This window comes from Scyliorhinus canicula, chromosome 1 (genome assembly GCF_902713615.1).
Source record: "Scyliorhinus canicula chromosome 1, sScyCan1.1, whole genome shotgun sequence".
NCBI lineage: Eukaryota > Metazoa > Chordata > Chondrichthyes > Carcharhiniformes > Scyliorhinidae > Scyliorhinus > Scyliorhinus canicula.
The window spans coordinates 215,177,964-215,205,673 of record NC_052146.1 but is presented as its reverse complement, the minus strand read 5'-3'; positions in this window follow the sequence as shown (position 1 = coordinate 215,205,673).

The window sequence follows — 27,710 nt, the reverse complement described above, 5'->3', positions numbered from 1 at the left end:
AATAACACTGACACGTGACAATGATAGAGGGGCATAACATTGCCCAACACAGCAGCACCGAAGGGTTACAAAGCACATTGATAATGTTCCGAAATAAAGGGTGGAACTTTGAACCGTGTTAGCTTGTCAGCAAGAAAGGCCACTCTGGCCGAAAATACGGCAAGAATCGGGAAATGCAATTCTCGCCAGCGAGATTCCAATTTCCAATTGTCCAGACCCTTCGCCGGCGGTACAACGGGAAATCCACCATGGAAGGTCGGAACGTCATTTAAATTGCATTAGCATATCATTAGTGAGTCCTCCCACCGAGACGACCCCCCCCCCCCACACCCCCTCACTGAAATTCACCGGTTGCAGGTGTGACGTCACGCTAATGCGATTTACAACAGCTGTTTAAAAACGAGAACCTGGCTACCTCACCACCGATGGGGATTTTGTAGGTGAGCACTCAGGTCGCCATCACCCTCCAGGGTGCCAGTCACCAAGGGGGCATCAGAGATGCTGAGGGGTACCAAGATAAGTTCAATTTGGAGCTGGGTGTTCAGTGTCGGCACCTCGGGAGGTGGGGTGGGAGGCGGCCTGCAGACTTTCACACTTTGTTTCCTGAGGTGACCTTGTTGAGCATCCAGTGGGGGGGCCAGGACCATCAGGGACCTGCCTGCCTCCTGGCAGCATGGGTTTTGCAGTGCTGCACAGATTGAGGTGTCTAACAACAGATGGGCTGGACACCCTCAGGATCACCTGGGTGGAGGGCCCCGTGCAGTGCTCCTGCTGATCCTCTTCCCTTCAGATGCCCAGAGGTCCCTGTGTTCCTCCTGTGGATAGAGAGCAGCTGGAATGAAATCCAGATGCCCCGCCGACCTCTGGCACCGACACCCGTGAATTCCCACCAGTGCCTGCACCATGCAGTTGGAGACCTGCACATTGGACCTCATGCCCTCAGCCATGGAGGTCATGACCTGAACTATGGAGCGGATATCCCTTGACATGGAGTGTGCCAAGGTCACCACTATCACCTTTGCAGTGTTGGTCTCGTTGCGTTATAGTGATGGTACCATCGCCTCGGACAGAAGGCGATGTGACTCCTCCAGTCGGCCTTGCACTCCGAGGAGAGATGCTGTCTTCCCTTCCTGATCCTCGTGACTCTGCCTTTGCAGTTTCAGCAGCTCCAGGAGAACTGTACTGTGGTGATATGAGTGGGAGCACTGCCATTGGTGCAGAGCATTGGTTTCCCATTGGCTCTGGCTGGTCATGTGCCTCTTGTCTGATTGGCTGGGACTAGTCATGTGACTGCTCACCAATTGGTCGAGAGGCAAGTAGACCCCACCTCCGAGGCGGGGTATAAGTACCCAGGTTTCCCGGCGGTCGGCCTTTCTCTGTGGTCGACTACCGGGCTAACAACTAGCTAATTAAAGCCACAGTTTGGATCTTCATCGTGTCTCACGTCCAATTGATGGTACATCAATTTAATCAGCTAAAATTTTGGAATGTAGCTACGCATCAAGCCTGACTGCCTCCGCACCAGCCCACATGCCTCAAATGCACCTGCAATCTTTAAACATTTGCAGGCGTGTTTCAACAGTTACCTGACAACTGCAGCCAGCAAGCCCACCAAGGAGCAGAAACTCCACATCCTCCACTCGTGCGTGGGCACGGCGGTATATTCAATGATTGAGGACGAAAGCGATTACGATGCGGCCATGGATATCCTGAAAGGACACTTTCTCCGGCCGGTCAACGAAGTATACGCACGGCATCTCCTGATGACTAGACAGCAGTTCCCTGGTGACTCACTCGACGAGTTCTACCAGGCCCTCGCGGCTCTGGGGAGAATGTGCGTTTGTCCCCAAGTTTCTGCGACAGAGCACATGGAACTTTTAATTAGAGACGCTTATGTTGTCGGCATGCAATCCTCCTCTATCCGCCAACGATTGCTGGAGAAAAACGCCCTCAGCCTAGCTGAGGCACGGACACTTGCAACCTCCCTCCCGGCTGCCCCGACTGGCCCGCAGATGCCACTGACACTGCCTTTAGCTGCCACGAGGTTCCCACGGGCGCCGCCATCTTGGGTCCTGGACGCCACATGCGGGTCCTGGGCGCCGTCATCTTGGGACCCCGATTCCACGTGTGGGTCCTGGGCGCCGCCATCTTGGGCCCTGCAAGCGATTACTCTGCCACCGAGGATGACCTGGAACTCTCGCCACGACTTGCTTCCATCACACTCGACCAGTCGCGACCACGCTCGCTCGCCAAGACTACGACAACGATCCAGCTCAACGGACACAAGACGAAATGCCTACTGGACTCCGGGAGCACGGAAAGTTTCGTCCACCCCGACACGGTAAGACCCTACGCGCTCCCCATCCACCCAGTTAAGCATAAAATCGAATTGGCCTCGGGTTCGCACTCCGTCCAAATCACCGGGTGCTGCATAGCGGACCTCACGGTCCGGGGAGGGTTTTCAAAAACTTCAAACTCCTCATTCTCCCCCGTCTATGCGCTCCTGCACTCTTGGGCCTGGATTTCCAGTGCAACCTGCAGAGCTTAAACTTCCAATTCGGCGGTCCTATCCCCCCCTTACTGTCTGCAGCCTCGCGTCCCTCAAAGTGGACCCCCCTTCCTTGTTTGCTAATCTCACCCCAGATTGTAAACCTGTCGACACTAGGAGCAGACGATACAGTGCCCAGGACTGGACCTTCATCGGGTCCGAGGTCCAGAGGCTAATAAAGGAAGGAGTCATCGAGGCCAACAACAGCCCCTGGGGAGCCCAAGTGCTGGTAGTTCGGACTGGGGAGAAAAACCGGATGGTCATTGATTACAGTCAGACCATCAACAGGTTTACGCAGCTGGACGCGTACCCTCTCCCCCGTATTTCCGACCTGGTTAACAGGATCGCGAAATACAAAGTCTTTTCCACGTTGGACCTTAAGTCCGCCTACCACCAGCTCCCCATCCGCTCGAGTGACCGCAAGTACACCGCGTTTGAGGCAGATGGGCGCCTCTAACACTTCCTCAGTGTTCCATTTGGTGTCACAAATGGGGTCTTGGTCTTCCAACGGGAGATGGACCGAATGGTCGACAAGCATGGGTTACAGGCTACCTTCCCGTACCTCGATAACGTCACCACCTGCGGCCACGACCAGCAGGACCATGACATCAACCTTCAAAAATTCCTCCGAACTGCGAAACTCCTTAATTTAACTTACAATAAGGATACGTGTGTGTTTAGCACCGACCGTCTAGCCATCCTCGGCTACGTAGTGCGTAATGGAGTGATGGGCCCCGATCCCGAACGCATGCGCCCCCTAATGGAACTCCCTCTCCCCAACTCCCTCAAAGCCCTCAAACGCTGCCTGGGCCTCTTCTCCTATTACGCCCAGTGGGTCCCCAATTACGCCGACAAAGCCCGCCCCCTCATCCAGTCCACCTCTTTTCCCCTGTTGATGGAGGCCTGCCAGGCCTTTAGCCGCATCAAAGCGGATATCGCAAAGGCCACGATGCGTGCTATCGACGAGTCCCTCCCATTCCAGGTCGAGAGCGACGCGTCTGACGTAGCTCTGGCGGCCACCCTGAACCAAGCAGGCAGACCCGTGGCCTTCTTCTCACGAACCGTCCACGCTTCCGAACTCCGCCATTCCTCGGTGGAAAAGGAGGCACAGGCCATAGTCGAAGCTGTGCGATACTGGAGGCACTATCTGGCCGGCACGAAGTTTACCCTCCTCACAGACCAATGGTCAGTAGCTTTCATGTTCGATAATGCACAGAGGGGCAAGATCAAGAACGACAAGATCTTGCGGTGGCGGATCGAGTTGTCCATGTACAACTACGATATCTTGTATCGTCCTGGGAAGCTCAACGAGCCTTCCGATGCCCTATCCCGCGGTACCTGCGCCAGCGCGCAGATTCACTGCCTCCGCTCCCTCCACACGGACCTCTGCCATCCAGGGGTCACCCGTTTCTACCATTTTTTAAGACCCGCAACCTGCCCTACTCCGTTGAGGAAGTCAGGACCGTCACCAGGGACTGCCACGTCTGCGCCGAGTGCAAACCGCACTTCTATGAAATGAAATGAAAATCGCTTATTGTCACGAGTAGACTTCAATGAAGTTACTGTGAAAAGCCCCTAGTCGCCACATTCTGGCGCCTGTTTGGGGAGGCTGTTACGGGAATCGAACCGTGCTGCTGGCCTGCTTGGTCTGCTTTTGAAGCCAGCGATTTAGCCCAGTGTGCTAAACAGCCCCTCCAGTGTGCTAAACCGCCCCGAACGAGCGCATCTGATCAAGGCATCCCGCCCCTTTGAACGTCTCAGTATAGACTTCAAGGGTCCCCTCCCCTCCAACAACCGTAACACATACTTCTTGAGTGTGATTGACGAGTACTCCCACTTCCCTTTCGCCATTCCCTTTCCCGACATGACCACAACAACCGTCATAAAGACCCTCCTATCCATCTTCCCCCTGGTCAGTTACCCCGCGTACATCCACAGCGACCGGGGTCCTCCTTTATGAGTGACGAACTGCGTCAATTCCTGCTCAGCAGGGGCATAGCCTCTAGCAGGACGACCAGTTATAACCCCCGGGGTAACGGTCAGGTCGAGCGGGAGAATGGCACCATTTGGAAGACCATCCTGCTGGCCCTATGGTCCAGAGGTATCCCTATCCCCCGTTGGCAAGAGGTCATCCCCGACACCCTTCATTCAATCCGGTCTCTCCTCTGTACTACCACTAATCAAACATCTCATGAACGTCTTCTTGTTTTCCCTAGGAAGTCGTCCTCAGGATCCCTTCTCCCGACCTGGCTGGCCACCCCGGGCCCAGCTTGCTCCGGAAGCATGTGCGGGTGCACAAGTCTGACCCGTTGGTTGAGCGAGTCCAGTTACTCCACGCTAACCCGCAGTATGCGTACGTGGAGTATCCCGACGGTCGGCAGGATACGGTCTCGCTTCGGGACCTGGCACCCGCCGGCATGCAGCCCTCTCCTCTTCCATCAACACCTCCCCCCAACCCCAATTCCCCCCAGCCCACCCCGCGCCCCCACGACCAAGTGTATATACCCCCCCTTCCCTGATTACAGCGTCTCCACCACCGGCCCGGGGTACGGAGACACACCTAGGACCGGCACTCCCGGAGGCAAGGACGACCATCGGCCCGACGTCACCGGCTCCACTGCGACGGGACGTCCACCAGAACATCACGGGCTCCCGACAGGCTGACACGACCATCTGATGCAACCATGGGACCTTATTGGACTCTATTGTAATTTTTCTGCATCCTAATGTAGTATTTAGTATTGTTTATTTTGCCACGGGCCAGTGGGCAGCCCATATCTTCGATTATCTCTACTCATACCACCAGTCCTCGGACCCCCCCCTCTCTCTTACCCTCACCCCCCCCCCCACCGCCATCTTTCTCCACAAGGGGTGAATGTGGTGATATGAGTGGGAACACTGCCATTGGTGCAGAGCATTGGTTTCCCATTGGCTCTGGCTGGTCATGTGCCTCTCGTCTGATTGGCTGGGACTAGTCATGTGACTGCTCACCAATTGGTCGAGATGCAAGTAGACCCCGCCTCCGAGGCGGGGTATAAGTACCCAGGTTTCCAGGCGGTCGGCCTTTCTCTGTAGTCGACCACCGGGCTAACAACTAGCTGATTAAAGCCACAGTTTGGATCTTCATCGTGTCTCGCGTCCAATTGATGGTACATCATGTACCCAGGAGCATCATCGGCCAGAGGCTCAGCAAAGCCCTGGGCTGCGGCATCCCACCGAGTGGCAGATCCCTGGGATGTCACTGCCTCCACCTGTTGTGGATCATCAGGTGTGAGGTGCTCACCAGTGTGTGATCCAGAAGCCTGCATACTAGTTTTTCCCACTGAGGTGTGGCCATGTGTGCTGGCAGAGGCTGCGGGTGACAGATGTGACATCTCTTCAATACTAGTCTCTGAAATGTCTCCCTCGGAGCTGCTCAGATACGTGGCATCCGGGGGCTGCGAGGATGGTCCAGGCTGGTCCCTGATTGACCTGCAATGGAAGGGAGATGACATTACTGTGGGACAGGACTAATAGGAGGAAGGTCACTCACATGAGGTTTTTGCCATGGCTGGATGTGTTGAGAGTTCTCACTATCTTTGGCCCCAGCCTCGTCCTCTGCACAGGAGCAGTCCTGCTCCTCGCCAGACAGCTCAAGGGGTCATTCCACAAATAGGGTAAGGGTCTCGAGCTCCGGCGTCACTCCAGCTGGCTGTTCCCGCTCACGCCTATTCTGCTCAGGTTTGTCTTGCAATGAGACAGGTGGGAAGAGTGTGGGTGGGAGTTACGCCACTTCAGATGGGGATGAAGTCTGGCATGCGTGGGAGGTGAGTGGAAGCGGGTATTTGAGTGACTCCGCGAGGTGGATGGGCTGAGGGAGACATGAGGTTACCCTGGCTCAATGAAGAAGGTCATCATTTTCATCCGCCACTGCAGCCCCGCCTTCTGTTGGAGTGAGGTGGCGCTCACAACTGTGGCCACAGCTTCCCAGGCGAGGTTGGTCACATTACTGGCTGGGCGTCGGCTCGATCGTGGGGATTGGGTTTCTCGTTTCTGCGTGAACCCATTGAGAATTTTGGTGAGAACTCCCTCTGTCAAACGTGGTGGTGTCTTCCTGGCAGCCGTTTCCCCGACTGGACATGGAAAAGGTATTGGGGAACTGTTCAAAAGGAGCCCCTACACAGAGATGAAGGCAGGGATTCTCAGTCAAGCTGTGCCGGAATCGCGAAGCACGATCAGGCGGAGAATCATGTGTCAGCTGAAAATTAGAGCCGGTGCCGTACTCCGGTACCTCAACAGCGGAGTGAATGCATTCTACCTCGCAAGTACAGTAAACACCATTGGCATATCATTAACCGGCCTGCCCCGGTATCCTCCACCAGCAGGAATTGCCGACGGTGAGGTTTAGTTGTGGGTTTTAAAATTGGGAAACAGGCAGCATGTCTGTTGAGGTAGAGAAAGGAGGTGGGACATGTTCCCAATGGCATAGCTGCGGACTGCTGGTCCTGCCACTGGCAGGGCTGGCTGGGGGGGGTGAAGGGGGGAGGGAGGGGTGGGGTTGTTGCAGCTGCCCTGGCCGAGTGGAGTAGTGGAGGGTGACCAGGGGATGGGGTGTGGGTTGGAGTGTCCCCCTGGGACCAGAAAGTCAAGGCACGGATCCCCATTTTCACCACCTGCAAAGCAGCCATCTTGCTGCGCGCCGTGGCCCGTGATTCCGCAGAGCGACACCAGTAGTATGGGTGCTTGGGAAGGGCTCTGCAGCAGCGGGGCCTGCCCCAGAGAAAGAGGAGGCAGCCAGTGAGGATGGAAAGCTCACTGCATTAGGCCTCGTGTATACTGGTAGCATCTGTCATTCAGGGACCTGCCAGACCGAACGTATCGTGCCAGAGAATGGGACACCTGGAACCGCAGGGGTATGAGGGCGGTCACCGTTCCCGGTGGCTGTCAAGAGTCGCCTGAACGATTTCGCCAGGGGATCTTTCCAGAGGCTTAGTGGGACCTGTCTGAGATCTCAAAGACCTCGGGGCAAAGGTGAATCCGTGCTATCATGGAGGCCCGATATGCCGTCAGCACAACATATCAGCTTCAATGTGGACCGAGCCCACCAGGTTGCCTGAGCAGCGGGGTTCACCACCATTGAGGGGATGCCCCAGGTTCAGGAGTGATCAACAGGACGCAAGCACTGGCGCATTAAGGTGTGGCCTTCATAAACCGAAAGGGGTACCAGTCCATGAACGTTTAGTTGGTGTGTGACCACGAGATGCATTTCATGCCTGTCTGTGCCTGATACCCAGGCAGCATTCACAATATCTTCATCCTGGCACACTCAACAGTTCCCGACACATTCGAGGTGCCCCCCTGGATGAATGTTGGCTCTTGGGTAACAAGGGTTACCCACTGCGGTCGTGGCTGATGATGCCTATCCAGAGGCCATAGACCAAGGCAGAGACCCGCTACAACGACACTATGCCGCGACCAGGGCCATGACCGAATGATGCATCGGCATCCTGAAAATGTGGTTCAAGTGCCTGAAGGTCACATGGCCGCCATGCACGGGCGCTCTAATCACCTCCAGGTCCACCGGCTAGGTGCCTGGCCAGTGGCACAAACATCCTGTCCCACCCCCACAACCACCACCCCCGCCCCCCACCAGCCCCTTCCATGTCCTCCATGGGGGTGGTGGAGGAGTGGTGTGGAGCTTGTACGTTGCTGGGGTAGGGATGCTGGGGAGGGGGTGGTGAAGGGATCATGTGGAGGTGCTGGGGTTCGGCGGTGGTAGGTGGTGTGGGGGTGGTGGGGTGGGGTGGAGGTGGCGCCACATGTGTCATAGGGACACCGCCACTTAGCGGGGGCTCACTTGGTTCCAGACCTCTTCCTCAGCGACTGCCCGGTCTCCGAACCCACCGACCAGGTCCAATGACCGCCCTCCATGGTGGTGAGTGTCCACAGATCCGGAACCCCCCTTCAGTCTGCTCTCTCTCACTCTGCGGTCGAAGGCCGCCTTCTCCTGTGGGATGGGAGGGGGAGGCACAGAAAATGCACAGTGTGAGGCAGTTGGATGTGGGCAGCACAGGGGGTAGCCTGGCAGTGGCCTGGTGTGTGCAGCGTGGGGGACCGGGTGCCCCACCTCACCTCTACCGTATCTAGCACGGTCTTGAGCTCCACACCTGGAAGAGGGACACCATGGGGATGCAGCTTGTCAGTCTCTCGACTGCCAATCCCAGCCCAGCAATCAGACACCATTTTCCATTGGAATTGCAATGTAGTGCCGGTGCTAGCCCATTAACAGATCCTGAATTGCTCCAGGACTGGCGCCGCTTTCAGGGTCGCAGAACACCACCGATTCAGCCCTGGTGTCAGCACTTAGTCTCTGAAATGGAGAATTCACAGACCATAAGACACAGGAGCAGAATTAGGCCATTTGGCCCATCTAGTCTGCTTTGCCATTTAATCATGGCTGATGTTTCACATCTCCATTCTCCTGCCTTCTCCCCATAACCCTTGATCCCCTTATTAATCAAGAACCTATCTATCTCTGTCTTAAAGACACTCAGTGACTTGGCCTCCGCAGCCTTCTGCGGCAAAGAGTTCCACAGATTCACCACCCTCTGGCTGAAGAAATTCCATGCATCTATTCTTTCTACCAAAGTTCATAACTCACACTTTTCCACATTGTATTCCATCTGCCACTTCTTTGCCCACTCTCCTAGCCTGCCCAGGTCCTTCTGCAGCCCCCCTGCTTCCTCAGTACTATCTATTCCTCCGGCCCTAGTTTTTCATGGGCAAGGGTATCAGAGGCAAACTGTCACGAGCGCGGCATGAAAGACATGGGAAAAACATGTTGTTAACGAGTCTAAATGTACAGTCAGTCTTCCCACCGCGCTGTCCGCATGATTCTCCCCGGCTTTCATACCGGAATCGGCACTTGAAAAAATATGGGACAATAATGGATCACACAAAATAAATGATGCAATGAATGTGTCTGTAACGCAATCTTTTGGCTGTGGTGACTGTAAAATAGTTCAGTATTTAATGTTGACCTTTTTATCATTAAATCCATAATCCAGTATAAGACAGGGAGCAAAAGGTGGGACTGCACCCAATACATTATGAACTGTATGAATCTAGCTTGTCTGATTCACTGGGTAACCCCAGAATGTGGTGTCATCTTTAACATTTTCTCAATTGTTTTTTATACTTTCTTCACTTTAATTGTTTACTTCACTTTTCCTTTCTTTGGTTTGTCTTTAGCTGCTGCTGATTCCTGCCAGTTTGCGAATGTACAAAGAACAAAGAAGAATACAGCACAGGAACAGGCCCTTCGGCCCTCCAAGCCTATACTCGTCATGATACCAACCTTCGCCAAAACCCTCAGCACTTCCTTGTGCCGTACCCCTCTATACCCATCCTAGCCATGTATTTGTCATAGCGCCTTTTGACCGCCATTAATGTATCTACTTCCACAACCTCCACAATGCGTTCCAGGCATTTACCACCCTCTGCGCAAAAAACCTGCCTCGCACATCTCCTCTAAACTTTGCCCCATGGACCTTCAACTTATGCCCCCTGGTCACTGACCCCTCTACCCTGGGAAAGAGTGCCTGCCCATCCACTCTATCCACGCCCCTCATAATCTTGTAGACCTCGATCAGATCAACCCTCACCCTCCGTCATTCTAATGAAAACAGAAAGTATGGTTGCAGTGTTTTTACAAAGGGAGCTGATACTACAGAGCAGGCACGTGATAGGAAGGAATCTGTGTTGAGTAAATGAACTAATATTGAACCAGGGCCTGCTCAAATATTGTTTCTCTGTAATATGACAATAATCTTCCTTCATAATCCATTAAAGAGATGCTAAACCTCTTCTATTACATCTACTCGCAGCAGGTGGCCTTGGAAACTCCATCTGCATTAATGAAGCCAGAAGGTTTGCCATCTTTCAGGCTTTCACTGGTACATCATCCTTTTCAAATTACCATTAGCCAACTGAAAGCTTCAATCGGTAAGATTTGTTCCCTGCGTTCCGTTTTCCGTACCTGAACTTTCAGTTCCGGCCACTTTTTATAATTGTCATCTTGGGCGGGATTCTCTGACCATCCGCCGGGGATTTGGCGGGGGCGGGAATTGCGTCGCGCCGGACGGCGGCCGCTGGCAGCGGCATTCCCGCCGATACTCCGGCCCGCGATGTTTTCGGCCGGACCTGCTGGCGTAAATTAGAGTAGGTACTTACCGGTGGGACCTGGCTGCGCGGCCTCGGGGGTAGGGGTGGGGGGGGGGGGGGGGGGGATCTGGCCCCAGGAGGTGCTCCCATGGTGGCCTGGCCCGCGATCAGGGCCCACCGATCCGCGGGCAGGCCTGTGCCGTGGGGGCAATCTATTCTTCCGCGTCGGTCGCTGTGGTCCTCCACCATGGCCGACATGGAGATGAACCACCCCCTGTGCATGCGCTGGGATGACGCCAGCACACGCTGGCGCTCTCGCGCATGCGCCAACTCGCACCAGCCGGCGAAGGCCCTTCGGCGCCAGTTGGCATGGCACCAAGCCCCTTTCCCGCCGGCCAGCGTGGCGCAAACCACTCTGGCACCGACCTCGCCCCTGAAGGTGTGAAGGATTCCGCATCGTTGGGACGGCCCGACGCTGGAGTGGTTCACACCACTCCTCTGTGCCGGAGTTGCCTGCCCGCCGATTCCTGCAGAATCCTGCCCCTTATCTCTGCGCTAAACATCACAGTTGCTGAAATGGATGCTCACCGTCAGTACCTTCTTTTAAAATAATCAAGCCATTCAAAAGAATTATGTCGACAGTAGCTTTGACAAAGACTCATCTAGACTCGAAACATTAGCTCCCTTTTCCCTCCACAAATGCTGAAATTGTCCAGTATTTTTTTGTTTCGGATTCCAGCATCCGCAGTAATTTGCTTTTTATCGAAGTCAACAATAGCCTCTGTTGTTTTGTTTAAACCGTGATTATTGAAGGTGTCATCAAGGGTATTTGCTTTCCTCACTTAGTACCCAGAAGGAATGTGCAATCACGTACAGACACAGACATAAAATGACACAAGGTGAAGGATTTCTTGGTTTCCCCTCTGCACAGTAACACCGTGACTGATTTTTTTTGGAAACCCGTGTATTCAGTATTTCTAAAAATCCACACTTGCAATTTCAGATAGAATAGTGATCAGAGGATATCTTCATTCGGTTGAACAATTATTCCTACTGATGTTAGTTCAGCTCAAGTGACGACATGTAAAACTGTAGAAATGCCCAGTGTGTCAGATAGAATTTGTGGAGTCAGAAACAGAGTAAACGTTCCTGGTTGATGATCTTTCCGTTAACTCTCTTTCTGTGTCTATGGATGCTGCTTGACCTGCTGGGTATTCCAGAATTTCATGATTGCCACTTCAGATTTCAAGCCTCTGCTGTGTTTGACTTTTGTTTCCCTTTAGCTCTATCACGCCTGAGATATATTTTCAGGCGTGATAGAGCTAAGAGAAATATTTTCCCTGTGCATGTGCTGTTCCAACTTGTAAACATGCCATTAAAAATGAGTTTAATGATTTTGCTCCAACCAGCACAGAGTATTAACCCGACCAGACACAGTTTCTCCAATGGTGTCATCAACGCTTAGTCTTAAAATCAACTGGACAGACAGAAATAATATTAATCATGAGCCCATGGAAATGCTTGCCTCCACAGCGGAACATTTCAAACAAGAGTTCTTCTTACCAGGCCTTTGTGTACTTTACAGAAGCACTTGCATAGTCAAAAAAGCCAGTTGATTACACTGCTGTGTCTTTACTTAGCCAGAACTAGTGACATGTCTAATTCTTTGGTGAATAAATCACAGCTTAGTTTTATTTCTTAACAGGCCTATAATCTGTCTCATTTGTAAACAAAAATCCCACTTTACACCATAATGTCAAACTCCAAATGATTAATCAGATGGGGTCTGCCATCGGTACCGGAACGCTAAGTATCAGACCAGCTGAAATATGAACAGAAAATACGATATAAACTCAGCAGGTCTGACAGCATCTACAGAGAGAGAAAAACAGAGTTAAGGGGCGGAATTCTCCCCCCCCCCCACCCCCGCCATGCCGGGTGGGAGAATCGCCGGGGCGCCGTGCGAGTCCTGCCACGCCGCCCCGGCACCCGCACAGGATTCTCCCACCCCCCCAAACCGGCGCGGCGAGATTTACGGCTGGCCGCTGGGAGAATCGCCGCTCGCCATTTGTAATGGGCGAGCGGCGATTCTCCAGCCCGGATGGGCCGAGCGGCCTGCCCAATATGACAGGTCCCCGCCGGCGCCGTCCACACCTGAACGCTGCCGGCAGGAACAGCGTGGGAACGCTGGGGGGAGGCCTGTGGGGGGGAGGGGGGATCCTGGGGGGGGGGGGGGGCCTCAAAAGGTGTCTGGCCCATGATCGGTGCCCACCGATTGGCAGGCCGGCCTCTCTGAAGGAGGAACTTCTTTCCTCCGTCGCCCCGCAAGATCCATCCGACATTTCTTGCGGGGCGGCCACGGGGAGGACGGCAACCGCGCATGCGCGGGTGACGTCGCCGCGTAATTTACATGCCGCTGCTTTTACGCGGCGCCAAGGCTCGGCGCATGTAAATGACGCGGCGCTGCTCCTAGCCCCCCGGGGCTCCGAAAGCTAGTGTTTGGAACAAACATGTTGGACTTTAACCTGGTGTTGTAAGACTTCTTACTGTGCTCACCCCAGTCCAACGCCGGCATCTCCACATCATTACAATTATAATTAGTACACGTTGCAATTAGGAATGAGATGAAGGTTTGCACAAGCTTTAAGAAACATTAATTATACTCCCCCCCCCCCCAGGATCCCCCCTCCCCCCCCCACAGACAGTTCCAAAGAAGAATCTTATTCGACTCGAAGCGTTTAGTCTGCTTCCCTCTCCACAGATGCTACCAGACCTGCTGATTTTATTTAGCACACTGTTTTTATTCCAGCATCCGCAGCATTTTGCTTTTGTTTTAATTACGCTCAACGCCGCTTTTGTCCAAAAGGATGTGTGTGCGTGTATGTGTGAGCTGAGAATGTGTGTGTGTGTGTGTGTGCACACAAGTGTGTATACATGGGGCTGTGGCAGCAAACCACATCCAGAGCATTGACATCTGGGATAAACAGCCATCAGGAACAGACTGAGCCATTGACTACAAATGAAGAGGAAATGTATTAACTCACAGTGTGCTTGGTGTTCCTTGAACTTTTCAAATTAGGAACCTTTCCACCTCATATAAGCCCTGTGAAGAAAGATTTTCTGAAAATTCTCAGCCCGAGGATTGTATAAAGAGATACGTTCATCTCTTTTCACTTTTTAAAAATAAATTTAGAGAACCCAATTCATTTTTTCCAATTAAGGGGCAATTTAGCGTGGCCAATCCACCTACTCTGCACATCTTTGGGTTGTGGGGGCAAAACCCACGCAAACACGGGGAGAATGTGCAAACTCCATACGGACAGTGACCCAGAGCCGGGATCGAACCTGGGACCTCGGCGCCGTGAGGCTGCAGGGCTAACCCACTGCGCCACCGTGCTGTCCAAGAGATATGTTCATGACAATAGGATCTATTTTACATGTGAGAAGAGTCACTCTGACAAATCGAAACCTGTTGTTTTATTTTGATACAAAAGCAGGATTGCACCTCTCAAAGAATTTAAAACATGAAAGTCCATTCGAATGTGACATTATAAATGATATGCCTGTGCGCTGGTTTGCAAATACGAGTACTAAGTTCCTGTCCGGCCTGTTTAACTTTGTCATATGATTGTGCTTGCTTTTATCATCTTTAATATGTTGTTACATAAATTAATGGAGTCAGGAAGGAGGTCTTTGGCTTTAGCTATGCTGTTAGCCTTCCTTCACTTTCTTTGTGAATTGTTGAATCTATGATGCCTGCTTTGGTGTTGGGTGGAATATTGTTTGCCCCTTTTTTAGAAATAAAACTCTGTACTTGGTTATGAGTGGCTTTCTGTTGGAAAGAATTTGCATTTATATAGCACCTTTCATGATCTCAGGACATCCCAAAGTGCTGTACCGCCAATTAAATATTTTTGAAGTCGTAATTTTGGAAACACGGCGGCCAATTTGCACACAGCAAGCTCTCACACACAGCGATGTGATATCAGATAACCTGTTCTAGTGATGAATGAATCTTGGCCAGGACACCAGGAACGATGTTATGAGGCAACAGTATGCTGGTGAGTATGGTATCAACGACAAATCCTTGGGAACTCCAAGGTAATGGTGTGGGTGTGGGAAGAGAAGCCCAACGCTAGCTACAATCAGATGGGTAAAAACGGAACCAAACAATGATAATCATACCGTGAGCAATTGAGGAGAATGCCGAAGGAGATCATTGATAGCAAAATAAATGAAAGATTTGCAATGCCTAGTTCAATGCCATATCCTTGTTACTTATTCCAAAACCTAGATACATAAGTTTCAAAATAAAAGTAATCAGAAGAGGATATTCACCTCCTCCAGATAGTTCAACAAATTGGAATCATTTGTATTTTTTTTTTCAGTATTATTAATCATATTCCTAGAATGGATTTCAATGGAAGAATGGATTCATTTAATTAGAGTAGCACATCCATCATGGCGGCTGAACTCTAAACACTGCAGTAAAACTAAGGTACTTACCAGATAAGCCACCTCATTCACAGACATAGCTTGCATTAAACCACAGGGGAAATTGAGAGACATACAAAAGCAAGAAGATTATGATGAACCATTAGAAAACACTGAATTGGCCACAATTGTTTATTGGGCCTGTAGTTACATGGAGCGGTACTCAGAGTAAATTGAAAATCCAGCCAGGTGAGAACTGTCTGGTGCAGCCTGAGGTCTTGTGTCGAAGGCTGAGGAGATGGAGGCAAGGAAGCCATTTCATCTCCTTTACAACACTGGCTGCCATAAAGCATGTGAGTTTAAAGGTCCAACTGCTTTCAGAAGCAAGGGAGAGGGTGAGTTTGTAAGATAAGTTGGTAGGATTGGGGGGTGGGGAGCGTCAGTTGGCGGGGGTTTGGTTGGTTGGGGGAGGTTGGGGGTCAATGTGGGGGTGGTCAGTACACTGGAGACAAATATAATCACCGACTTCAAAAGAGAACTGAGTAATTATCTGAAGGGGAAAGATTTGCAGGGTTACAGGGGGAGCGGGAGTGGGTGGGATTCACACAGTTGGACTATTTGAATTACTCTTGGAGACAGTAATGTTTTCACCACTCAATAGCATTTGTTATTATGGTGGTTTCTGACACAGTGCAAAGATTCCCCTCCTGAGCGAATGGAATTTCAACCATTCTAGCTTCGGAATACTGCCCTTTGGGAAAAGAATTTCCAAAGATGTGCAGGTTAGATGGATTAGCCATGCTAAATTTCTCCTACATGTCCACGGATATGCAGGTTTAGGTGGAATTATGGGGATAGGGCTGGGAATGGGCCTAGGTGGGGTGCTGTTTCAGAGGGTAGGTGCAGGCTTGAGAGGCCGAATGGCCGCCTTCTGCACTGTAGGAATTCTATGGTTCTATGAGTGTTGGCAGTGATGGGCAAATGCCCGGCTTCTGTGTGTAACCATTCTATGATTAGATAAGCATGCTTATTAGCAAAATTATTGCTTTCTTCATGCATTTCAGGATGCCCCTTCATAAAGAAAATGATTGTGGACAATTCATAATTGACAATCCTCTATGAGAAGCCAAGATTTACAGTAGAAGACAACTGTAAGGTTGAAAAAAGGACACTGAAACAAAATAAATCAAAATACTAATTTGACATTGCCAAGTGCCACAAAGGTTGTAGATTATAAGTGGAAAGGAACGGTAAAGGACATTAGGAATTCCATCTTTGGGTTGCAGGAAAGATATGGGGAAGGATTCTCCATCCCGCCAGCCCTGTTTTCCGGAGTGGCGCCCCCCTGCTGGCAGTTGGATTCTCCATTCCCACAGCCGGCCAATGGGGTTTCCCATTGTGCCCACCCCACGCAGTGAGGGCATGGGTGCGCTGCCAGCAAAGCGGAGGATTGTGCTGATGGAGAATCCCGCAGATGAACCTGATTAGGGAATGGTGCAACTTGACCTGAGAACAACAATGTTGCAAAGAGGAGAAAGAACTGGTAGGGTGGTATAGTGGTTAGCACTGCTGCCTCACAGCACCAGGGATCTGGGTTCGATTCCGATCTTGCGTCTCTGTCTGTGTGGGGTTTGCACGTTCTCCCCCTGTCTGCATAGGTTTCCTCTCACATTCCGAAGATGTGAAGGTTAGATGAATTGGTCATATTCAATTGCCCCTTAGTATTCAAAGGTGGGACTGTGGTAGAGGTCGGGAAGTGGGCCTGGGTACAGTGCTCTTTTGGAGGGTCAATGAGGACTCGATGCACCAAATCACCTACTTCTGCACTGTAGGGATTCTATGATTCTACAATAAGAAACAAAGACAGCACCAAGGAACAGGAACAGTAATAAAGACAATGGTTGTGATGGCCGGTAAGGAGATTCACAGAACAAAAGTTTTGAGGGGCGAAGATCCCAAAATTTGGATTCGGATTATTGTCCCCTCCCTTTCTTTACCCAATTCCAGCTTCCTGTAAAATACTCACACAGACCAATCAAGGCATATTTTAGTCCAACGTGAACCACGCCAAATGGTTTACTGGCCCCCCCCCCACCGTTTACACACTTAGCAATTCTGGATGTTGAACTGTAGCTATGTCCTCCCCATCTAGTGTTGCTGGGGTGATGAGGGTGGACAGGAACTTCCAAAATTCCCAGCTGAGTTTCCCAGTGCAGTCAACACCACTATTAAAAAAGGATTAAGGTAAAACACATAAGATTGATCTTACAATGTTTGCAATTGGTGCACTGTAAGCGTTAAAGAGTTAACCAGTGATCATTGGGCTACCAGGCAACTTCTTAAACTTCATTGTTCACACTTTTAGTTCCTCTTCTTAAAAAAATTTAGAGTACCCAGTTATTTTTTCCAATTAAAGGGCAATTTAGCATGGTCAATCCACCTATCCTGCACATCTTTTTGGGTTGTGGGGGTGAAACCCCCGCAGACACGGGGAAAATGTCCAAACTCCACACGGACAGTGATCCAGGATCAGGATTCGAACCCGGGTCCTCAGCGTCGTAGGCAGCAATGCTAACTACTGTGCCACCGTGCTGCCCCTTAGTTCCTCTTTTAATGACTCTTTACAAATGTAATTGGCTCTTGAACATTAATGAATAGAGTAGATTATCATATTCTTCCATTGCCCATCGCCAGCGTGGGTGAAAATTGGTTTTGGCCCATTTCCGGAGCAAATGCCCCATGAGGAAGGCCTGACACTGGTCTGGAATGGGCATTGGGTCTCATTGCAATATTTTAGGTGCACTGCTTCTGGAGGAGCAACGAAAAATGAAGCAAATAAATTTTGGTACTGCAGTAGCCCATAAGTAAGTCTAGAGTGGCATGTGTGGGGAGGATGACAGTGGGAGGTGGGGTTGGGGATGATCATTATTGGACATTCAGGATATCACCCAGTGACAATAATGTTTTTCAGGTATTCTTAAGGCACAAGTCACCATGCTGTGAAATAAAACAATTAAACAAATTAACTTCTGCTCTGTAGAAATGGCAGTATAACTCATGTCATATTTTGGCCGTATTTCAATCTCACTAGTGTTTGCAATATAAATATTCCTTATGTAGCCAGCAAGGGGCTATACAAGATTTTTTTTTTAACAGACTTTTACAACAGTAAGTCCTTGTAATAGTGGGAATAGTAAAGGCTGCATTGGTTTGTGTAAAGAGGGGAGTGTCAGTCAGTTTGTAAAACTGGAGTAATTTAAGAGTATTCTGAGTTTATGAGAATTATATGGACACACAGTGTAAATAGGTGAAACCTAGTTTGTATTCCTGAGCTGGGTATTTAACATAGATCCTCATTTTAATGGATTTTTACTCTTGTATATGAGTTCTATGTTAACATCAGAGGTCAGTGCGTAACTTTAATATGGTTAGTTTTTAAAGAGTTTTAAAAGAAACAAAGGAATTGAAACAGGGTGAACATTTGTGTTTCCACTTCTTGATTTTCCCGAGCTGATGAATTTGTGGGGAAATACTTGTCTACCTCCATGACCTGCCATCTGGTCCAGTTTCCTCAAGAAATTCCTGAAGAAATGGAACATTACACCAGTGAATTTACATGGGTTACAGCAATCACTAATAACTTTTTTTGATGTCAAATTGCACAGAGCATAATGAGTCTTTTTAAAAGTCTAATTAAAACTGTCAGCTTTTCCATTTACAACGATCTTTGATACTCATAAAAGGTCATAAAAACATGATCAAGTGCCAGTGCGGAATATAATGTTTGTTAAATGTCTGGACGGAGACACAGTTATTATAATGAATGATTTGAAACACTATGTTTGATAGCTGTGAAGGGATTTAAGTGTTTGTTAAAAGAAAGTCTTTCAAAGGTTCCTAAGGTTCACTGAGATATTCTTTCAGCTGTTAAATCTTGCTGCTCCCAAATTTTATCTGCGCACAGTGGTCCTGAGAACTCATACATGCCGCATGTGCTTTTGAAAGAGTTAAGGTCAACACAAAGGCACTTATTACACTGGTATGATCCACAGTTATATATCTGTTGGGCACCTCAGTTTAGGGAAGCTTCAGTCACACATTGTTCTTTTATTATTGAATCAGAGGTTAGATCAGAGAAAGAAGCCACTTGGTCCCCCAATGCATGTGCCAGTGTGAGCTCCACATGGGTCTTAACTACTTCAATCCAATTTTTCCTGCTCACTCCCCGATCCATTAATCATTTTTCTTCTTGAAACATTAATTTCCTCTTGAATGCCGTGATTGACTCAACTTCAGTAGTTACCTGTGTAATGCGTTCCATATTATAATAACCCATTGTATGAGCGGATTCCTCCTTATTCTTTGAATAGCAGTCATAAACTTAACAATTCGCCCATCTGTGAAAAGATTCCCTTGATATTTACCTTCGTAAAACCTTTCTGAATTTTGACACCTTCTACTAGATTCCCCTTAACCTTTTCTGCCCCAGTCCCATCAGGGCTAATTCCTCAAGTCTCTTAATACAATGATATCCTCGCACATATGGTATCCTTTGCCACGGATGTGATGCTTGGAAACGCGGTAACCTTGGAATAAGCAAATATTCTCACTTCTGATTTTTTAACACCAGTTCAGATCAGACGTTAAAGTGAGGCCCTGGCTGCCCTGTGAGGGGGGTGTACAAGATCCCACGGTATTATCTTGAAGAAGAGAAGTGGAGTTTGACCTCCCCAGTGCCCTGGCCAATATTTATCCCTCAACCAACATCACTGAAACAAACAGTGATATGGTCATTATAGCATTGCTATTTGTCGGAACTTGCTATGTCCTAACTGGCTGACTTGTTTCCCATATTATCACAATAATTATACTCGGCAAAGTACTTCATTGACTTTGGGGAATTCTGAGGTTTCGAAAAAGGCTATATAAATGCAAGCCTTTCTTTCTTTCACTAATAGGTTCAGAATGGCTGGAACTCAGGGAAGAAACTGAGTAGAGAGATTTTATATATCAGTGGTGTTAATTGGAGTCCTGTAGTGATATACACAGAAGTATTACACAGGGATAGTGCTGCCTTTGGTTCATGTTACAAAACTGGTATTATCATATGAGTGAGCCGGTATGTCTTTCTCAGTCAATAATTTCAATTTGGTTGATTCTGAACAGAGACTGCTTTACCACTATTCTTCAAACTCCAAATTACCCCAGTGTTTATTATATGTGAGTTTATCCACGGTAGGAGGTGAAATCACCTCGAAACTTCCTGGGAATTAGTGGGCATTGTAGTTGGAAATGGTCAGACAAAAGAGGAACAGTTAAACAAAAATTGCAGGAAGATATTAATGCTGAGGATGGACTTACAGCGGGCAGCATGGCAGAGAGTGATATCATGGAGACCTTGGGCAAATGCTGTTTGTACTGGTCTCCATAAATGGGGACCAGATGGAATGGCACTCATGGGGGTCTTCCAGGGGATTGGAGGCCCCTGGCTGCATGCCCTTTGGGCAGGGTTGTGCCCTGGCACTGCTGGTGCCCACCTGGGCTCAGGTGACACTGCCAGCTGGCATGGACACCGCTGGGGTACCAGGTTGGCATTGCAACATTGGGGTGTGTGGGTGAGAGCTGGGGACCCTTCCATGGGATGTTCAGGTTGGGGGGGGTTGCTTCGGGGTCCTCGGAGATCGGGGTGCCATTTGAAAATGGCGTCCCGATAAGAATAAATAGGGGGCAGCACGGTAGCATAGTGGTTAACACTGTGGCTTCACAGCACCAGGGTCCCAAGTTCGATTCCCTGCTGGGTCACTGTCTGCACGTTCTCCCCCTATCTGGGTGGGTTTCCTCCGGGTGCTCCGGTTTCCTCCCACAGTCCAAAGATGTGCAGGTTAGGTGGATTGGGCATGCTAAATTGACCTTAGTGTCCAAAGAATGTTAGGAGGGGTTATTGGGTTAAGGGGATAAGGTGGAAATGAGGGCTCAAGTGGGTCAGTGCAGACTCGATGGGCTGAATGGCCTCCTACTGCACTGTATGTTCTATATTCTATTGGAAGTCAGTAGAATTTTGACCATGGTATAAATGTTGCCTTGGAAACAATATTTTGTGTATGGTGCCTGAGATGTGCTTCTGAAATACCCCCAACTTGGACATGGCGTCATGTATGAAACTAGGGATTTGGCGAGGGATTCATCAAATGGGTGAGGCTGCTTTACACGGCGCCGATGGCGAGTGTAGTCACAAATGGAAGGAGATTGGAGTATTTTAGGCTCTATCGTGGGACCAGGCAGGGGTGTCCCCTGTCCCCCCTGCTCTTTGCACTGGCGATTGAACCGCTGGCCGTGGCGTTGAGGGAGTCAGGGAAATGGAGGGGTCTGGTGCAGGGTGGGGAGGAGCACCGGGTATCGTTGTATGCGGACGACCTGCTGTTATATGTGGCAGACCCAGAGGGGGGAATGCCGGGGGTGATGGAGCTGTTAGCGGAATTTGGGGGCTTCTCGGGCTATAAGCTAAACTTAGGAAAGAGCGAGGTATTTGTAGTGCACCCGGGAGATCAGGAGGGAATTGGGAGGCTCCCCTTCAGGAGGGCAGTGAAGAGTTTCAGGTACCTGGGGATGCAGGTGGCCAGGAGTTGGGGGGCTCTTCATAAGCTTAGCTTTACCAGACTAGTTGAACAGATGGAGGAGAAATTTAAAAGGTGGGACATGGTGCCGCTATCGCTGGCGGGCAGAGTGCAGTCCGTCAAAATGACGGTTCTCCCGAGGTTCTTGTTCCTCTTCCAGTGCTTGCCCATCTTTATCCCTAGGGCCTTTTTTAAAAGGGTGACCAGCAGCATCATGGGATTTGTTTGGGCGCATGGCACCACGAGGGTGAAGAGGGTCTTCTTGGAGCGGAGTAGAGATGTGGGGGGGGCTGGCGTTGCCCAACCTCTCGGGGTACTACTGGGCGGCCAACGTGTCGATGATGCGTAAGTGGGTGATGGAGGGGGAGAGGGCAGCATGGAAACGGATGGAGAGGGCGTCCTGTGGGGATACAAGCCTGGGGGCCCTGGTAATGGCGCCGTGGCCGCTCCCTCCTACGAGGTATACCACGAGTCCGGTGGTGGCGGCTACCCTCAAGACTTGGGGGCAGTGGATGCGACATAGGGGAGAAGTGGGGGGCTCGATGGAGGCTTCGTTAAGGGGGAACCATAGGTTCGTCCCAGGGAACATGGATGGGGGATTTCAGGGATGGTATAGAGCGGGCATTAGACAGCTGAGGGACCTGTTTATCGACGGAAGGTTTGCGAGCCTGGGGGAGTTGGAGGAGAAATTTGGGCTCCCGCCGGGAAACATGTTTAGATATCTGCAGGTAAAGGCATTTACTAGACGGCAGGTGGAGGGATTCCCTGCGCTCCCCACGAGGGGGGTGAGTGACAGGGTGCTCTCGGGGGTCTGGGTCGGGGAGGGGAAGATATCCGATATCTACAAGGTTATGCAGGAGGTGGAAGAGGCGTCAGTAGAGGAGCTGAAAACAAAGTGGGAGGGGGAACTGGGGGAACAGATCGAAGACGGGACATGGGCTGATGCCCTGGAGAGGGTAAATTCTTCCTCCTCGTGTGCGTGGCTTAGCCTCATTCAATTCAAGGTGCTGCATAGGGCCCACATGACTGGGACGAGGATGAGTAGGTTCTTTGGGGGTGAAGATAGGTGTGTCAGGTGCTCGGGGAGTCCAGCGAACCATGCCCATATGTTCTGGGCATGCCCGGCATTGGAGGATTTCTGGAAGGGGGTGGCGAGGATGGTGTCAAGGGTGGTGGGATCCAGGGTCAAGCCAGGATGGGGACTCGCGATCTTTGGGGTTGGGGTAGAGCCGGGAGTGCAGGAGGCGAAAGAGGCCGGTGTGCTGGCCTTTGCATCCCTAGTAGCCCGGCGAAGGATTTTGCTACAATGGAAGGACGCGAGGCCCCCAAGCGTGGAGACCTGGATCAATGACATGGCGGGCTTCATTAAGCTTGAGAAGGTCAAATTCGCCCTGAGAGGATCGGTGCAAGGGTTCTTTAGGCGGTGGCAACCTTTCCTCGACTTTCTGGCTCAACGATAGGGTACAGGGACAGTAGCAGCAGCAACCCGGGGGGGGGGGGGGGGGGGAGACGTTGATTATGTTTGTTATTTTACCTAAATTTGATTTATTTAATTTTAATTTATGGTTAAATTCTCTTGGGGGGGGGGGGGGGGGGGGGGGCGTGTGATACATGTGATGTTACGGTTTGGGGGGAATTGTGGGTGTTATGGAGCTGTTAGTTGCATATTACCGCTTGTTGCTATACTTGTTGTTATATTTTTATATTTTCTGTAAAAAATTCCAATAAAAATTATTTTTTAAAAAAAGTATGAAACTAGGAAGACGGCATGTGGCACAGTGGTTAGCACTGGGACCATGGCGCTGAGGACCCCGGTTTGAATTCTGCCCTGGGTCACTGTCCGTGTGGAGTTAGCACATTCTCCCCGTGTCTGCGTGGGTTTCACCCCCACAACCCAAAGGTGCGCAGGTTAGGTGGATTGGCCACGCTAAATTGCCCCTTAATTGGAAAAAGAAATGTATGAAAGCAGGAAGCCCTTCCCCAGAAGCTAGATTTTAAAATCTGCTGTTACTGGATGGTTCCTTTCATGTCCCAAACTGCTTTACACGCAAGAAACGTTTGAAATATAGTCACCATTTTAATATGTGAATCGTGGCAACCATTCCATCCACAGCAATCTTCCACAAACAGCAATAATGACCAGATAATCTGACATTTTGAGATATTCATTGAGGGATAAATATTGGCCAGGAAACAAGAGGAAACACCACTGCTCTCCTGCAGAATAATACTCCGACATATTTTATTCCTGTAGATGTTGTGGGTCCCTCAGGTTATCAGAGGACCTTGGATGGTTGGCCTCTGGTCAAGGTGGCACTCTGCCTCTGCTGATGCCACCTGGGTATCATGATACTGCCTGGGTGCCAGGCTGACAGTGCCAAAGAGCACAGGTGGCATTTTGCCCATGTTGGGGATTGGGCCTATGAGGTGAGGTGCCCTCATAAAAATGGTGCCCCAATTTCCTCCTGCACTGCTGAGTGTAGCTCCTCAGTGTAGGAAATGCGACCGAGTGTGACCTCAGCAGGGCGTTTCTCACTGAGGCCCAAAAAAATATCGGAGTCCCACTAGAAAGTAGGGTTAGTCCCAGCACTACAAGTGCTGAGAACAACCCCACTAATCCCATCCAAAATGGAACTTTTAGTTTTGTTAAATCACTATAAAATGTTTCTGGCAAAATAATATTACTGGTGATTTTTATCTATCGAATATTCAAGGTTCGTAATTCTCACAGAAATCTATGCTGTTGACATAACTGCAATAAAAATAATGTCCACTTTTGGAATTAACTGGACATCTCCCTATGTACTTTTCCAAACATGCATTCATGATTCTAGGAAGGCATTTCTGTTCGTGGAACCTGCAAAAATACAATTTCATTATTCTTAATACTGAACTAAATCTCTCAATTCTGTGGTGGGGAAGGCAGTGGCATAGTGGTATGATGTTAAGTAAGTCATGTATATTATCATCTCTATGCAAATAATAATATATGTATAACTGTTGTATTTCCAGCATCCGGCCACCAGGTGGTGTGAGTATGCAGACACGTGACCCAGAAACACCATGGGCAAGGTATTAGTCAGAAATTTGTAGCAGTTGGATATTAGAGTAGCTCTGTAGTATCTTAGTGTAGTTTTGTGTTAAACCGTTATTTCCAACTGTATTAACCTTAGACATTTTCGTAATTTGTTAGTGTAGTGCTATTAATAAATAACTTTGTTTATAAAACAATGTCTAATGTTCTTTGTTCACACTACAATATCAAGATGCAACATCAACCCAATCAAATAACATTACAAGTGGTATGATCACTGGGCTAGTGATCTAGAGAGCCAGGGTAATGTTCTGGGGATCTGGGTTTGAATCCCACTCGGCAGTTGGTGGAATTTTAATTCAATAAAAAATTGGAAATAAAAGTCTAATGATGACCATGAAACCATTGTCAATTGTCGTAGAAATCCATCTGGTTCACTAATGTTCTTTAGGGAAGGAAATCTGCCATCCTTACCTGGTCTGACCTACATGTGACTCCTGATTGTAGCCACCTAAGATGGACACTGGGCTACAAAATGGAGAACTGCTAAGGCTGCAGGGAAAAAACAGTCTTAGCAAGGACAAGCAGTTTGCAGAAGACTAATTAGCATTCTGCACGTACAGAAACCAGTTTGTGGCCAGGTGCAGAGTTTCAGCCAAAGGTGTAAATGGCAACAAGATCTACATAATAATGAGGTGATCCAGATCCAGACCCCGCACAATAGAAACATTTAAGTATGAATGGATACTTTTGAGTAGACGCCCAGACAGAACGGCACCACTGTATCCAACACAAATAACCATAGGGACAGCCCACCCATCGAGAAACGACCCTCAGATTGGGGGGTTTAGAAGATATCGATTGGGAAAGGCCCAATCGATACATGGCAGGTAAAAGGCCCGCCCCGAAGGGGCACGGACTTCTAGGGACTATAAAAGTAGACCCCGCACATGGTTCGGTCTGTTTGGCTCCGGCTCTCTGTTTTGTCGCTCCGGCTCTGCTTTGCTGATACATCGCATCCTGACTCCAATTCCATCTCCAGCCGTTGAGCCATCAACCATCGAACTGTAAGTGCCAATACAACGATCGCTACGTGATCCAGACCTTGCTAGATCCTGACAACTTTAAGTACCTGAGAGTTGCAGACCAAGAACGGGACGAAGGCCTTGCTCCCTGACCTTGCCTGTTCCTGTCTAGATAAGTATTTTAGTTGTTTAGTATTAGAAGTAAGTTAGTCTCTTTAGCGTATTCACGTGTGTATTTATTATATTTGTCATAATAAATATCAATCGTTTGGACTTACTAATCGGTGTATAGATTTATTACTTTGAACCTGACCTTGATATACTTGTGAGGTGTCTAAATACGGCACCTGGCGACTCCTGAGCATAATTACATACACAGAGCCATAGTAGTGTTAAGCACACGGCCTTTAAACGGAGGCGTGTTAATACACTCCAGTAAAACGAGCAACATTTAGTGGCGACATCCTGACGGGACGCGGTTACAAGTGGCACCCCCACTCCGTCGAGGACCCAGAAATTTGAATTAGAAATCTGAGTAAAGAAAAAGGAAAAATCACAAGTAATCAAGGTGTTCAAACCAATAAAGATAATTCGGAAGTGTGTTTTGTGCATGCGTCCTAACAGGGTTGTAAGGAAAACCTGAGAGCTTTGTTGCGACGAACTGTCGGGAGTTTTGTGAGTGGAACATAGCGTAAGCCTTACCCGTCTTGTAAAACATAACCTCAACACCCCCTGTTCCAAATTTAAGAGAAAGACAAAATGGCCATGCAGGCAATGGAACGCCTCATGAACCCAGAACGGTTTGTGGTCGCAGCGACCAGCAGTAGCCGAGTAGGTCAGTGTCCCGTGTGGGAGCTGGAACTCCGCAAGTATCTGCAAGGAAAGGGATGGCCCCTTTGGAAAGAGTTCTGTATGAATGAGGAGACAGGTCCCGGAAGTATAGGACATACTTGGTGGGAGAACCTCTCTCAAATTCATAAGAAAAACCTTAGTAAATCACGCAAGCCGATGGCAATCGTGTCCTGTTTGGCACAGTTGCGAGGCACTGAGGAGGTCGTTCAGACGCAGAATTAGAAGAACAAAATAGGATGAGCAAAGTGGATGTCAGCGACATCGAGAAGGAGAATATGGAACTTAGAGGGAAGCTGGCAGAGAAGGGTAGCGAGGTGGATGATGCCAAGAGGGCACATCAGTCATGTCTAGCCCATCTCAGCAGTTCCCAGACCCAGTATGAAAAGGCCTATCAGGACGTGCAACGTGCCGTCCTGATAAGAGAAGAATCAGAGAAGCAGGTAGAGGCATTGCAGAGGCAATGCTCTGACCTTAAGGCAGCTTTAAGAGCACTCCATGCTGCCACCACAGAACAAAGACAAAGCACAGTGGATCATGCCAAGTGTAGGAAGCAGATTGCGGAGCTGCAATCTCTGCTTTCAGTGCAGAATGGGTTCCAAAGTACTTTTGGAACACAGCTAGATGAGGAGAATGCCCCAGACTGGCAGGAATTAAGTGAGACAGCGCAGCGCTATGTTCAAGGAACATGTGCGCCAGCAGCGCAGCAGAAAAGAAAAGCACCCCAACCCCCCACAGATCAAATAACTACCGCACCCATGAATCCAGTCACCACCCAAAGGAAAGCAACCACAGAAGGCGCACCCGATATTACCTACACTACCCCCTTAACTGTAACCCAACTCAGGGACGCGTGTGAGAAAATCACTCCGTTTCTCCCCACCGCAGACCCCCACCAATTTTTTGCGAAAGTGAAACAACAGGCAACCATGTACGGCCTGGACGAGAGAGAGCAGGTTAAGCTCACGGTTCTGAGCTTAGACCAGTCTGTTGTAGCAGCCCTCCCCGACCCACAGAACGTTGGAGGAGGCACCCTAGAGGAAATACACACCTCCATTTTAGAT